Here is a 15,648-nt window from a genome sequence, read left to right as displayed (position 1 = left end):
TATGTTTTCTTGAGGAAGTGACCTCTGAATCATTATGTATTACTCTCTTTATCCCTGATAACTTTCCCTGCTCTAAAGTTGTCTCTGCCTGAAATTAGTATAGCTCTTCTTATTTTTAGAAATTAGTATTAAAGTATGATGTATCTTTTCCATCCATTTAGTTTTAATCTATATGTATCCTTATATTTAAAGTGGTTATCTTATAGACAACATAAAGTTGTACCTTGTTTTACCATCCAATCTTACAATCTCTATCTTTTAATGGGTACATTTAGAGTGCTTGGCACTCAATATGATCACTGATACAGTTGGATTAATATCTGCTCTATTTGTCCGTCTTGTCCACTGTATGATTGCTGTCATTTATTTCACTTACACGTAAGCATACATAAGTGTGTGTGTAATTTGATATGCATACATAATTTAATATATTGTTGTTAGTATTATTTCAACAAACTGTTAATCAGTTAGGCCAATGAAGAATGAGAAAAATACGTTTTTATTTTGCCTTCACTTATTTATTCTCTGATGCTCTTTATTTACTGAGTTTCTTATATATATAATTTTTCCTCTCTCTAGAGAATTTTTAAAATATTTCTTGCAAGACAGGTCAACTGGCTACAAATTCCCTTAATTTTTATTTGAAAAAGTATTTTTTTCTTTACTTTTGAAGAGTAATTTCACAGAGTAAAAGAATTGTAGTTTTTTTCCCTCCACACTTTCAATATTTTATTCCATTCTTTTTTTATATATTTCACATGTTTACTTAAAATATTATTTGCTGTTTATTTGTTTATTTATTTATTTATTTCCCTTTTTTAAATTATTATACTTTAAGTTCTGGGGTACATGTGCCAAACGTGCAGGTTTGTTACATACGTATACACGTGCCATGGTGGTTTGCTGCATCCATCACCCCATCAGCTACATTAGGTATTTCTCCTAATGCTATCCCTCCCCTAGCCCTACCACCCCCTGCTATCCCTCCCCTATTTTCCCACCCACTGACAGGCCCCGGTGTATGATGTTCCCCTCCCCGTGTCCATGTGTTCTCATTGTTCAACACCCACTTACAAGCAAGAACATGCCATATTTGGTTTTCTGTTCTTGTGTCAGTTTGCTGAGAATAATGGTTTCTAGCTTCATCCATATCTCTGCAAAGGACAGGAACTCATCCTTTTAACGGCTGCATAGTATTCCGTGGTGTATATGTCCTACATTTTCTTTTGCCCATCAATGATAGACTGGATAAAGAAAATGTGGCGCACATACTCCATTCTCTTTTTGCTTGCATAGTTTCTGAGGATAAGTTGGTTTTAATTCTTATTTTTACTTATCCCTAGATAAGGTATTATTTCCTCTGTATTCTTTTAGGATTATTCTTTATCCTTGATTTTCTTTAGTTTCAAAATGATAAGATTATGTATAATCTTCTGGCGTTTATCTTGCTTGGGGTTCTCTGAGCTTGCAGGATCTGTGGTGGTGTGTCTGACATTAATTTGGAGAAAATTCTTAGTCCTCATGTTTGCAAATATTTCTTTTGTTCCATTCTGTCTTTTTTGTCCTTCTAGTATTCCCATTATGTGTATGTTGCACTTTTTGTAGTTGTATTACAGGTCTGGGATATTCTGTTCTTTTTTTTTCCTGTCATTTTTTTCCCCTTGCTTTTCCGTTTTTGAGATATCTGTTGAGATATTCTCAAGCTCAGAAGCTCTTTTTTCAGCTGTGTCCAGTTTATAATAAGCCCATTAAAGGTATTCTTCATTTCTGTTACAGTGTTTAAATTCCTAGAATTTCTTTTTTGTTCTTCCTTAGAGTTTTCATCTCTGCCTGTATTGCCCATCTGTCCCTGCATGTTGTCTACTACACCTGTTAGAATGCTTGATATCTTAATTATAGTTTTAATAAATTCCTGGTCTGATAATTTCATCATCCATGCCATTTCTGAGTCTGGTTTTGGTGCTTGCTCTATCTCCTCAACTGTGTTTTTAGTTAGCTGGACATGATATACCGGACAAAAGGAACTGTTATAAACAGGCCTTTAGTAATGTGGTGGTAAGGTATGGGAGGAGAGGACATCTTCTGTAGTTCTACAATTAGTTCTCAGGTGTTTTTTTGTCAGTCCATACCTCTGATTTGTTAACTTCTCATATGCTTCTCTTTCCCCTTAGGTGTGTCAGGAAGAAGGTCTAGAGTGGGCTGGAGGTGGGTGTTCCCCTTCTCTCAAGCCAGTTCTGATTAAATCTTTGTAGGTTAGGCTCTGATTACATAGTTTCTCCTGAGGGAAGACCTTATTAAGTAGAACAGAATGGCTTGGAATATTTTTAGATGATTATTTTACCCTTCCCCTGCCTGTGTCATGAAGGGTTTTTCTGTAGTATTTACTGAGAAGACCTAGTATTGCTACTGGATGTAAAATTCACAAAAGTGTGGGTGCTCCATAATGACTGAGTCTGGAATTTTTATTGTCAGAATTGTCCAAACCAACCCTCTAGCAATTCATCAATTAGAGTTTAGGTTTTCCTACCCTGGCATTGGTTTCTATGGAGGTTTTTGCTTGTAGGCTTCTTCTTTGGTGAGTTGTTTCTACCTTCTGTTTCTTAAGGTTTGGGGGTAGTATTTTGCCTTATGATCTCACTTCTGTTATGAATCTAAAAGTTGTTGATTTTTTAAAGTTTATTTAGCTTTTCACTAAATGTAATGGAATAGCAATTTCCAGGCTTCTTAACTGCTAGGCTGGAAATGGGAAGCCTTGATTTAACATTTCATTCTTAATTTTGATGATATCTCATTTGTTAATTTTTTTTTTATGGATTGTGATTTTTGTTACCATATTTAGTAAACTTTGTCTAGCCCAAGATAGAATAGATTTTCTGTGTTTTCTAAAGGCTTTATAATTTCAGGTTTTACATTTAGATATATATTCTATTTTGAGTTAACTTCTATATGATACAAATATCAGTAGAAGTTTGTATTTTTTGTTTTGTTTTGGTCTGTGGATAACCTATTGTTTTAGCACAATCTGTAGAAAAGACTATTCTCTTTACATCGATTTGACTTTGCACCTTGTTGAAGGCTATTTATATGTGGTTTTATTTCTGGATTTTTTATTCTATTTCATTGATGTATTTTGTGTCTCATGTTACAAATATCACACTGTCTTGAATATTGTAGGATTGTAAATCTTGAAACCAGCTAGTATAACTTTGTTCTACGTATTCTAAGATATTTTGGCTCTTCTGGACTCTATGCATTTTTATATGAATTTTATAATCAGCTCATATATTTCTACACAAAACCTTGTTGAGATATTGTTGGGATTGCATTGAATTTACAGATCAGTTTAGATAGAAAATAACATTTTAATAATACTGAGCCTTCCTTTTGGTGGACACAATATATTTCTCTATTTGAGACTTAAAATTTTTCTAAGGGTTGTTTTGGAGTTTTAAATTTATAGGTCTTATACCTAGTCAGGTTTATTTCTAAGTGATTTCATATTTTTAATGCTGTTCTAATAGGCATTTTGATTTTTAAAATTTTAGCTTTTGATTGTTCATTGCTGGTACACAGAAATACAGTTGAGTTCTGCATATTGATCTTCTATTCTGTAATCATGCTGAAGTTACTGTTAGTACTTGTAGCTTTTCATATAGATTCCACAGAATTTTCTGTATAGACAATCATGTTGGCTGAAAATAAAGGCACTTTAACTTTTTGATTTATATTATTCTTTTCTTTCAATCTCCATGCCTTTTATTTACTTGTTTTGCCTGTTTCACCAAGTAGAATGAACTGTTCCGTGTTGAACAGAAGTGATCACATCAGATATCCTTGACTTGATCCTAATATTAGAGGGAAAGCATTCTTTCTTTGTTCAAAATTATGAAGTTAGTTATATATTTTTTGTAGATGCCCTTTATATGGCTGAGGAATTTTGCTTCTATTTGTAGTTTACTGAGCGTTGTAATGAGGAACTAATGTTGGGCTTGGGCAAATGCTTTTCCTGCATCTATTTAGATAATCATATGGGTTTTATTCTTAGTTTGTTAAAATGGTGAATTACATTAACTGTTTTCCTAATGTTAAACTAACTTTGCATTCCATACTTAGCCATTATTTAATATTCATTTATATATTATTAGATTGGATTTGATAAACTTTTTTTTTTTTTGCATCTGTTTCTGAGGGATATTGGAGTGTGTGAGTGTGTTTTCAAATATCTTTCTCTGGTTTTGGTGTTAGGATAATATTGTAATTAGAGTCTTTTGGTAAGGCCATTTTTAAAAAGAGATTTTGTAAATTTGATACCAGCTTTTTCTTAAATATTTGAAAGACTTCACTAATGATGCCGTACGGGCCTGGAGTCTTCTTTGCGTGAGGGATTTTTAATGACGAATTTAGTCTTCTAAGAATATAAAACTATTCAGGTTATCTGTTTGCTCTTTTGTGAGTTTTTTAGTTTGTATTGTGGAGAAAATCTGTTCATTTCCTCAAAGTTTTAAAATTTATTGGCATAAAATTTTCATAATATTCTTTTGATAATTATAGACTATAATGTTATGTCTCTCATAACCAATAGTCTTAATTTGTGTATTCTCTTTTTATACTGATTGTTCTGGGTATAATTTTGCAAATAATCAAGATTGTGTTTAATCAATTTTTGTATTGCCTTTGCTGTTTTTTATTTCATCTATTCATCTGTGGTCTTTCTACTTATATTGAGTATAATGTTCTCCTCTTTCTACCTATTATGTAAGCTAAGGTCATTAAGTTGGGGACCTTATTTTGCTTCTAAGTATTGAGTGCTATAAGTTTTTAATAACGTAAATTCTCATATATATTTTTTATTTCTGTTTAGTTCAAAAAACTTTCTAATTTCATTTATGAATTATTCTTTGCACTATATGTCATTTGGATTTATGTCTAAATATCTAAATTCCAAATATTTAGACATTTTACATATTTTTTCTATTAGGGAATTCTCATTTAATTACACTGTAATTAGAGAACATGTTTCTTGATTTGAAACCTTTAAAGTTTATTGAGAATTTCTTTTATGACCCAGTATAGCATTTACCTTGGTAAATGTTTCATGTGCCCTTTAAAAGGATTTGAACCCTACTGTTTTTGAGTCAAATGTTCTATAAATGTTAATTAAGTTGCTAAATAGTATTGTTCAAGTCTTCCACATCCTTACTGATTTTCTATCTAGTTGTTCTGTAAATAATTTAGAGATATGTGTTTAAATATGTGAGTATAATTATGGATTTTTCTATCTGTCCTAGGAGCTTTTACCAGTTTCACTTCAGGATTTTCAAAACTTATTATCATTTTCATGTCTTCTTGATTATAATGAAATGATTATCTTTATACCTTGTGATATTCTTTCTTTTAAAGTTCGACTTTGATATTAATATAGACATTCCTGCTTTCTTTTGATAAGTGTTAGAATGGTAAACCTTTTCCCGTCATTATACTTCAACCTCTCGTTGTAGTTGTATTTTAAGTGGGATTTTAATAAACAGCCTCTAGTTGAACCTTACTTTTTAACCCAGTTTGACCACCTCTGCCTTTTAGTTACAGTGTTTGGAATGTTTGCATTTCATTTGATTATTGATGTATTTTTGTTAAAATCTATGTTTTTATTATTTTTTGAAGTTACTTTTCTATTCTGTGTTCAGTTTTCCCTCTTTTTGTGCATACTTTTGGTAAGTTGAACATTTTTGATGATTCCGTCTTGTCTTCATTCTTATTAGCTATAAGTATTTGTTGTATTATTTCAGTGATTGCTTTAAGATTTACAGTATACATTTTCAATTTATCACAGTTTGTCTTCAAGTGATATTATGCCATTTCTTTTATAAGAACCTCCGTTTCTCCCTCTCACTCCATATTTTATGCTATTGTTATCAAATATTCTGTCTTTCTGTGTTATAGACTCTGCAATGCTTTGTTACGAGTTTTTGTTTAAATAATTGATAATCTTTTAAGGAAATCTAATAAGGAAAAAGTCTTTTATATTTATCTGTGGATTTTCCATTTTCAGTGCTCTTTATTCTTTTGTCTAGATTCAGATTTGTATATGTTATAGTTTTCTTTCTTCCGGAATAACTTCCTTTTACATTTTTTGTTGTCCAAGTCTGTTGATATTGAATTATTTCATTACACATATACTTGGTAAAGTCCTTTACAAAGATATTTAGTAACACATTTTTGCTGAGTACAGAGTTCTAGGTTGAGAATGTCTTCTTTCAGTGTTTTAAAGATATTATTGCACTTGGTTTTGGCTTGCATTGTTTTCAAGCAGCAGTTTGTTTAAATTTGGTACCATGTGCATCATGCCTATCTTTTTCTGTAGTTAGTTGCAAAAGTTTTTAAATCATTGTTTTAAAACAGTTTAATTGCGACATATTTTTTTTTTTTTTTTTTTTTTTTTTGTAGTTAGAATTTGTTGAACTTCTTAGACTTCTAAATTTATTTTTCTCAAATTTGTATAATTTTCAGCTATTGTTTCTTAAAATATTTCTTCTATGTCTCTTCTATTTCCTTTGTGGACTCTATTTAAGTGTATATTAGGCCACTTGATGCTTTCCCACAGTTCATTGATACTCTATTCCTTTTTTGTTGTCTTTTTCCCCCTCTATTTACTCTGAGTAATTTCTTTTGGTGTTTTTAAAGATCACTAATCTTTCCAATAGCAGTGTGTAATATCGCTTTATTCCCATACAGTGTATAATCTGCCTTGACTCCCATTTGGTGCATTTTTCATCTCAGGCATTGTAGTTTTTATCTCTAGCCATTTGATCTATCTATTTTTAAAATATATCTTTTATATAGTCTGTTACCATGTATAATCTTTTTTTAGCTTCTTGCACATATGGGGAGCAGTTAACTGGTTTAATATTCCTATTTACTAATTTGATCATCTGCATCATTTCTAAGTCAGTTTTGTTCAGTTGTTTTTTCCTCACTGTTGGTGGTATTTTTAATGATAATTTTCTCTTAGATGCTACAGATTGTGAATTTCACTTTATTGAGTGCTGAATATTTTTGCATTTATATATGTATTTTTGAGCTTCATTCCAAGATGCAGTCAAGTTACCCATAAACAAACAGTTGATCCTTTCAGATCTTTCTTATAAAGTGTTAAATATTATCAGCAGCATTTAATCTTGGTCTCTTTTCCCCTTATTGATGTAAAACTACTCTGAGCACTTTATCTGAGTACTTTGTCAAACACCCTGTGAAATATGAGATTTTCTGCTTTAGCAGAGTACAGGAACTGTTCTTCATCTAGTGTGAGCATCAAGGTTGTTCCTTTTAATTCTTCTTGGTGATTCTTTCTGAGGGTAGTTTCCACGCATGCATGTATTGATCAGTAAAGTGAAAATTCAAGAGAAACCTGCAGACCTCCAGAGTTTTTCTCTGTAGCTCTTTTCCCTCTAGTAGCCTGCCTTGTGAACTAGCTTTCCTGGTTCTCCTGAGCTTCAGCTTCTTCTCAGCTTAAGGAGACAGCAAGGATTGTCCTGCATTTCCTATCCCTTGTGCTGTGTCTTGGAAACTTAAGACAGTAGGGTGGGATAATCATAGGGCTCAAATGATTTGTTTCTAATCTCTTAAGATTATCATCCTTTGTTGCCTACCTCCCAATGTCTTTAAAACCATTGTTTTATAAATATTTAAAAATTTTGTTTCATGCAGGAAGGTAAAATCCGGCCCCATTGTTTTATCTTCACTGGAAGAAGATTTCTTCCTCACTCTTGAATTTTAAAACCATTTTTTCCTTTGAGAAGTATTTATATGCTATTGCTAATAAGCTTAATGCCATCTTTAAAAACCATATTACAAGTAAAATATTACTCCAATTGCTCCTTTCTAGTTTCTATTTATAAAATTCTTAATTTACCCAAAAGCATATAAATATGATATGAAATTTAATAATTTACTTGAAAGCATATAAATATACAGTAAAAGCCTGAAATTTGGAAATAAAAAGTCTTGCGTTCAACATGCCTTCACAATAGCAATGCGGCTTCAGAAAAGTTACTTCTCAAGCTACAGTAATATTCATTGTGCAAGGTACTTGTTAGTGTTAAATAATGTTTTTAAAGAGACTGGCACATAGCGTGTATTCAAAAATGATAACAATAAGTACAGCAGAAATAATAGCATCATCAGCAACAGCAATAGTCGATATCAACAAAAAGTTAAATGTTATGTGCTTGTTAGACAGTGACAAGATAAGAGAAAGTAAATTATAAAATAGGGAAAAAAAGAGACTCTTTTAAAATGTTTTTCAGGAAATGGAGAACAAAAATTCAATTTAACCGTCACTCATCTGATCATACAACCACTGTTAAATAATAAATGCCTCTAAGATAAAAGAAGCAAGATAAGATAATTTATGCTAGCCATGTTTATCATTTAAAATGCATCTATTGGAAACATTATGAAAAGAAATGTTTCAGTCTCATGTGATGGTTTCACTTTCTAATTTTGGCATCTTCACATTTACAGATAAGATTATTTCATTTTGTGATGATAAAGTTTGAGAACGGATGTACAAACCCCTGAATTATTTAGGTATATGGATTCACGGTGATTCAAGGCTATTACAGTGGTCTGTAGAAAATAACACTTTAAAGGTTAAAAATAAAAGATAAAATATTAACTCAGTTTTTCCACTTAAGTGTATCTCACTTTATAGTACTACTTTGGTTCTCCTTTACTACCCAGCAATCTTTGAAGTTGTTTTCTTTTGCTAAGGGAAAGAAGTTATTTGAATAACAACAGCAATAACAGCAAAAACAAAAATGGAATAAGTAAAATTAATATCTTTTTTTCAACTTTTCTTTTAGGCTCACAGGGTGCATTTTCAGGCTTACTACATGGGAAATTTTATGTCACTGGGGTTTGGTATACAAATGATTTCATCACTCAGGTAGTGAGCACCAATTTCTTGAGTCCCATCTCAAGGATTGTTCTGAGAGCTTAATATCATGCTGTACAATTTAATTCTCATACAAACAGTGCATGTAAGAGAGGTTGGTGAAGTCTAAATCACTGTACAAATGCAAGAAGTTATGTTGGTATTATGCACTAGATTATACACAAAGATTATGCCCCAGATTACACATCTTCCTTTCAAAAAAGAAGTGATATGTAAGGTATAAGTATATGTTCTCATTTCCTTTCCCAGTATAAAAACACATCTCTCCAAGGCCTTCTATGGAGATCTCCTTTGGGGTCTAGGCAGATCCCTGGAGTAAATTCATGGAAGGAGACCATATGGTAGAACATGATATTGTATTATCCTTTGCTAGAGCAGACTGCTTTTCCATCTATAGAATGTCAATTGTTTTAAGTTTCTGCTACATAAAAAAGGACATTATAGTAAGCAGGATGGGAGGTACAGCCAACAAGATCTGCTTACTAAACCGCTAAGTAGTGCTCTCAAGGTAAGCAACACTCTGAGGAAGAAAGATCTGAAGATCTCGCACCCTTTATTCTGTGGTGTGAAAGCACTTGCTTACCTTAAAGAGATTGTTTAGCTGTTTCAAAGGCCCTGAGTTCCTTTTACAGAGGGAAATTACAGTTGGCACTGTCTTCTCAAAACATATTTATTACAGTTATATTTATTTCATTGTTTAAATCACTATCACCTTGGCAACAATGTTCTATTGCCAGCATTATACCTGAATCTTACCAAAAGCTATCTCAAAGTGAGTTGTCTAATGAGTAAAGCTTCATTTATGCCGTTTTGCTAAAAATGTAATTTTGATGGACATTGAAACAAATGACTAAATTTTTATGTGTGCTTCTGAGACATCTTGGGAAGATTTAGCTCCTTGGGATAGTTGTTTCAGTGAGGATGGCCCCATTAATGTTGCCAGAGAAACATTGGCTTCCTGTCTCCTTCATTCTTCTGCCAATTTTCCTCATGTACTTCATTCTTCAGTCATATAAAACTGACATCTTTTTATACTGTGGTTCATACATAAGCACTTCCATATCTTTGCTCATGTTGAACATGCTATCTGAAATACATTTTCCTGCCCTTTTTGGGTGCCTTCATTTTGTTTATTTTTCAAAGTTCAATTCAAATTCTATTGCTAAAAACCTTCTTGATCTTCTTCAGCAAAATTGCTCATATTTCTGAGCAGTATTTGGCCAATTCCTCTGTTTTAGCATTTATCATGTGTTTTACACATTTGCTCCTCTTTCACTTATTCTACTTCTTTGCAAAGGCAGAGGCTCTCTTATTTTTGTTTGCATGCAAAACACCTATCCCACTGCCTGGGATTTTGTAGACTCCCAATAATGTTTGTTGAATAAATTAATAAGTAGGACTTCCTGTAGCAAGAATCAGGATACCTTGATTTGGATCCAGGCTCTACCACTTATCAGCCGTATGGCCTTGGGCGAAACCATAAATTCTGTGTTCCTTATTTGTCAATAGAAGAAGAATATGCTCAAGTCTGTTGATTGTGGTTCTGAGAGATAAATGTGTGAGAGAAGCTTACTTTCTATGTCTCTTATCAGGTTGTTATGAGGATTTAATATATGTCAAGTATGTATAATAGTGCCACACACGTAATAAGTGTTTAGTATCATTATATTTTCTAAATTACTGACCTACCTTTCCAAGTTTATATCGTCTTCCAGTTTTGATAGCAGGGCGTCTGTTAGAATTAATTAGCATGACTGCTTCACTGTGACTAGATATACATCATTGGTCTTATGCCTGGTGTTTTTAGTTTCCAGAATTTATTCTGGCAGATTTCTAGGTGCCGAGGTATCTTCACAGGGATGAGATTCCATTCTGAATCGTAGCTAAATAGATGGACACTGCTGCTACTCCCCCTGATGATCCCACATGACTGGGTTTGTTCTGGGATCCTTACGGTGTCAATTAGGGCACTTTGTGTTAATAACAAACCTTAACTAGAAACCTAGAACTTACTCAACTGTACACTCCAGGTCTTGGCCAGACCTCAAGCGCCCTTCACTTTGGTCCCTAACCACTTGCCTTCTCCTGCCCTGCACAGGGATTGGCATGTTAGTGGTGACTTCTTGGAGAGTACTTTTATTAGACAATTTTCATACTGCTATCCAAAAAAAAAAAAAAAAAAAAAAAAGAGATTTAATGGACTCACAGTTCCACATGGCTGAGGAGGCCTCACAGTGACAGCAGAAGGCAAAGGAGGAGTAAAGGCACGTCTTAGATGGCAGCAGACAAGGAAGCATGTACAAGGGAGCTGTCCTTTATAAAACCATCAGGTATCCTAAGACTTATTCACTATCAGGAGAACAACACAGGAAAACCTGAACCCATGATTTAATTACCTTTCACCAGATCCCTCCGACGTTATGTGGGTATTATGGGAGCTACAATTTCAGAAGAGATTTGGGTAGGGATACAGGCCAACTATATCAGTAGTTCTTGAATAGATTAGGAAATGAATTAAGATTAGACCAAATATATTATTATTTTTATTTTAAAAGTAATAGAAAATTATGTATAACTTTCTGTTACAGAAATATGATATAAAATGTGAGCTTCTCTTATACTTTTATCTCTTAGAACCACTATTGGAGCATATTCTTCTAACTTTTGCCTATGTATTATCAAAGATGTATTATTTTAGTATATATGTATTTATTTATTTCTAAACAAAGGATAAATTCAGTATCAGCATCACTGATGTAAAAGAGTAACTAAGGAATAAGGAGTAGATTACAAGAAAAATTGGCTGTTGGGACATTGATATCATAGATAGTGTTCAGGGAAACCTGAGTCCATACCCTGCTTTTTAAAGTGATGTTTGGTTCAAGAACTAATTTAAACTAAAACCAACATGAAAGTGCCTATCTTACCTTATTATTATCATTAGAAAAATGCTAATTTGGATATTTGAAAAATTTCATCCTATTGTTTTACTTTGAATATATTTGATTATTGAAGAGTTTAGAAATATTCATTTCAAATACTTATTGGTTATTGTTTCTTTCTTCTCTAAGTGTGTTTCATGCCCATTTATATCGTTATGTATTACTGGTGGTAACGATTTTTCTTTGCAATCTGTGGCAAATTAAAATTGGGGTAGTTTATGTATATATTGGTTCCTCAAGCTTTATATAGTCAAGTCTACTGATAATATTTTTTGCATTATTTTATGTGTTTCTATTAGGTTAAGATTTTTTTTCAGTTTATGTAACTGATAAGTATTTATAATGAACTTATACTACTTTTTAATTTTTTAATTAAATATAACATACTTCAACATACATAAAAGAGAATATATCAGAAGTGTGTAGCTGGCTGGGCACGGTGGCTCACTCCTGTGTCCTGGTACTTTAGGAGGCTCAGGCAGGTGGATCACCTGTGGTCAGGAGTTCGAAACCAGCCTGGCCCACATAGTGACACTCTATCTCTACTAAAAATACAAAAACATTAGCTGGACATGGTGTCAGGCTCCTGATTCCAGCTACTTGGGAGGCTGACACAGGAGAATTGCTTGAACCTAGGAGGCAGAGGTTGCAGTGAGCCAAGATCATGCCACTGCACTCCAACCTGGGTGACAAAATGAGACTCCATCTCACAAAAAAATAATAAAAGAAGTATGTAGCTTATCTGTTGTATTAGTCAGGGTTCTCTTAAGGAACAGAACTAATAGGATATATATATATATATATGTAAAGGGGAGTTTATTAAGTATTAACTCACATGATGACAAGGTCCCACAATAGGTCATCTGCAAGGTAAACAGAAAAGGAGAGCCAGTCCAAGTTCCAAAACTGAAGAACTTGAAGTCTGATGTCTGAGGGCAGGAAGCATGCAGTATGGGAGAAAGATGTAGGCTGGGAGGGTAGGCCAGTCTAGTTTTTACACATTTTTCTGCATGCTTTATATTCTACCTGTGCTGGCAGCTGATGAGTTGGTGCCCACCCAGATTACTGGTGGGTTTGCCTTTCCCAGCCCACTGACTCAAATGTTAATCTCCTTTGGCAACACCTTCACAGAAACACCCAGGATCGATACTTTGCATCCTTAAATCCAATCAAGTTGACACTCGATATTAACCATCACTTAAGTTTTATATACTCATTGGATCATGTAGATCAATAAATGAAATAAAACATTACTGGCATCCTGGAGACTCCTCCCCACCACTCCTGTAGCTTCTTTCAAGTCAGTATCTTCCTCCATGGTAACCACTATCCTGATTTGTAACAGCACAGATTTTTATTACCTATTTTTCTATTTCCTGAATTTATATAAATGTAATCAGACAGTATGTACCTTTTATGTCTAGCTTCTTTTACTCAAAATTATATTTTTCATATTTATTATTTAATGTAGACGTACGTTCATTCTCATAGCCATATATCAATTGTGTGACTATTTTGCTACTATGGACTAAATGCTTATGTTTCTCCAAAATTTGCATATTGAAGCCTAATCCCTAATGTGATGATATTTGGAGATGTGGTCTTTTGGAGGTAATTTGGGCATGAAAGTGGAGCCCTTATGAATGAGATTAGTGCTTGTATAAAAAGAGACACAAGAGAGCTTGCTTCTTTCTCAGCTCTCTACCATGTAAGAACACAGTAAAAAAATGGTCGATTGCAAATCAGGAAGTGGTCTGTCACCAAACACCAGATCTGCTGGCACCTTCATCTTGGACTTCCCGATGCCCAGAACTGTGAGAAATAAAAGTTTGTTGTTTAAGCCACTCTCTTATATTTTGTGATAACAGCCCAGACTAAGATGTTCACAGTTTATCCATTCTACTCTCTGGTTTTCCTTCGATATTTACCCTAAAATCTATCTGAAATTAATTTTTGTGTATGATAAGAAGTCTGAATTAAGAGAGATACAGCCTGAGAGTGCAGCCCTAGAATTCAGCAAATGCTGTGTCGGGAAAATCAGCTTCATGTTTGAAACCTTACAAGTTTCCATTTTATCATTTGGGAGGTACCTAATTTTTAGTTGCAAATAGTGCTGCAATGAACATATATTTGGTAAACATATATATGTAAGCATATCTGTTGCATAGATACTTCAAAGTTGCTGGTTCATGGAATATAGATTTGTTCAGCTTTAAATAGTCAAATGGTTTTTCTGAGTAGTAGTAACAATTTATGCTTCCTGTAGCAGTAGGAGAGTTCTCTCCCTTCCTCTAACTCTTGGCTTTTTTCCTCATTTTTATTTCAGAATTTCTGATGGGTATGAAAAAGTCTCCCACTGTGGTTTTATATAGCATTTTCCTAATGATTAAAAAAAATAGCAGCTTTTATGTAGTATTTTGGTCATTTTGATACCCTTTTCTGTGAAGTACCTGTGAAAATCTTTGCTAATTAAAAAAAATTAAGTAGTCTGCTATTCTCTTACTGATTTGGAGAGTTCTTTATGTATTCCAGATACAAGTTATTTGTATAAATTGGAAATACTTTATTCTACATTGTGGCTTGCTTTTTTATTTTTTAAATGGTGTCTTTTGATGCATATATTTTCTTAATTCTATTATAGTGCAATTAATGAGTTATTTTACTTTGATAGCTCTTTTTGGGTCCTGTTTAAGAAATGTATGCTTACTCTAAGCTCATGAGAATGTTTGTCTGTGTTTTTCTCTAACAGATCTCTCATTTTTGCCTTTCACATTTATATCTGATCTATCTGGAATTAACTTTTGTGTATGAATCAGATATGAATTAAAAGAGACACATGCAGCTCTAGAACTTAGCAAATGCCGCATAAGGAAAATGAGCTTTGTGTTTGAGGCCTTTCAGGTTTCTGTTTTGTCATTCAAGCCCTTGATTACTGCACAAAGCTTTGCTGATTTTCTTTCAGAGGCCTTCTTCTGGGGCTAAGCCTGATCTTTATCCTGAGTTCAGAATCATAAGATACCCTCAAGGGAAGAAAGATGATTGGCAATCATCAGTTCACCTCAGAAACTTGCCTCTTTGTAATTTTAGATCATCAAATTCTCTGTACTTTCACAGCTCTCTGATGCCTTAACAGTATTCTCTATGTAATTTAAATAGTCTCTTCTCATTTTTTTTGCAGTAGGAACATTGGACTCCTTGACTTACTAGAACTACATGGAGATAGAAATTTATCTTATGTTATTTTTATAATTTTATTAAATACATATAAAATATTATGTAATATTTACATATTTTTGATATTTATATTTTTGATATTTATTATTTAATGTAGTAGATGTTTGTTCATCCTCATTGCCATACATCAATTGTGTGACTATTTTGCTACTATGGACTGAATGCTTATGTTTCTCCAGAATTTGCATATTGTATGCAATTATAAAAATATACACTTATAAGGCATAAATGTAACTATGTTACATAATATGTATTTTATAATATATGCTACTATATAATTTATAATTATGCTATGAAATATTTAAATAAATATATGTGTATTTAATGTAATATTCATGTCTTTAATTTTATAGTGTGATCACGAAGAAATAACTATTTCTAAAAGGCAACATTTTATCTGCTTTATTTATTTGTTTATTTAATTTTTTGAGACAGAATCTCACTCTGTGCCCCAGGCTAGAATACAGTGATGCCATCATAGCTCACTGCAGTATCGAACTTCTGGGCTCAGGTGATCCT

This window comes from Cebus imitator, unplaced genomic scaffold (genome assembly GCF_001604975.1).
Source record: "Cebus imitator isolate Cc_AM_T3 unplaced genomic scaffold, Cebus_imitator-1.0 Scaffold214, whole genome shotgun sequence".
Classification (NCBI taxonomy): Eukaryota; Metazoa; Chordata; class Mammalia; order Primates; family Cebidae; genus Cebus; species Cebus imitator.
The sequence above is the reverse complement of the archived record's forward strand: the minus strand, read 5'-3'. Positions refer to the sequence as shown.